The sequence below is a fragment of the Myotis davidii genome, unplaced genomic scaffold (assembly GCF_000327345.1).
Source record: "Myotis davidii unplaced genomic scaffold, ASM32734v1 scaffold653, whole genome shotgun sequence".
Lineage (NCBI taxonomy): Eukaryota > Metazoa > Chordata > Mammalia > Chiroptera > Vespertilionidae > Myotis > Myotis davidii.
In genome coordinates, this window is record NW_006285129.1 from 70,038 (window position 1) to 70,243 (window position 206).

Consider the following 206-nt stretch of genomic DNA (forward strand, 5'->3'; position numbering starts at 1 on the left):
CACTTTAAACAATATTCTTAGATTATTTTTATGCACAATAAAGTTTGGATCAGTTATAATTTTTAACTTTTTATTACAGAAAATTTCAAAATTTTAAACATTCTAAACTAGAAAGAATCCTATCCTCAACTCTCATATATTCATCGCCCAACCTCAACAACTATAAACACATCATCAATCTCACTTCACCTACACCTTTATCTCTT

General features: G+C 27.2%; 1 protein-coding gene across 7 annotated transcripts in view; it reads right to left on the reverse strand.

The window, feature by feature from the left end:
• The window catches only part of OTUD7B (OTU deubiquitinase 7B), a 53,573-nt gene that overhangs the window by 7,592 nt on the left and 45,775 nt on the right, over positions 1-206 (reverse strand). The gene's annotated exons all lie outside the window — the stretch shown is intronic.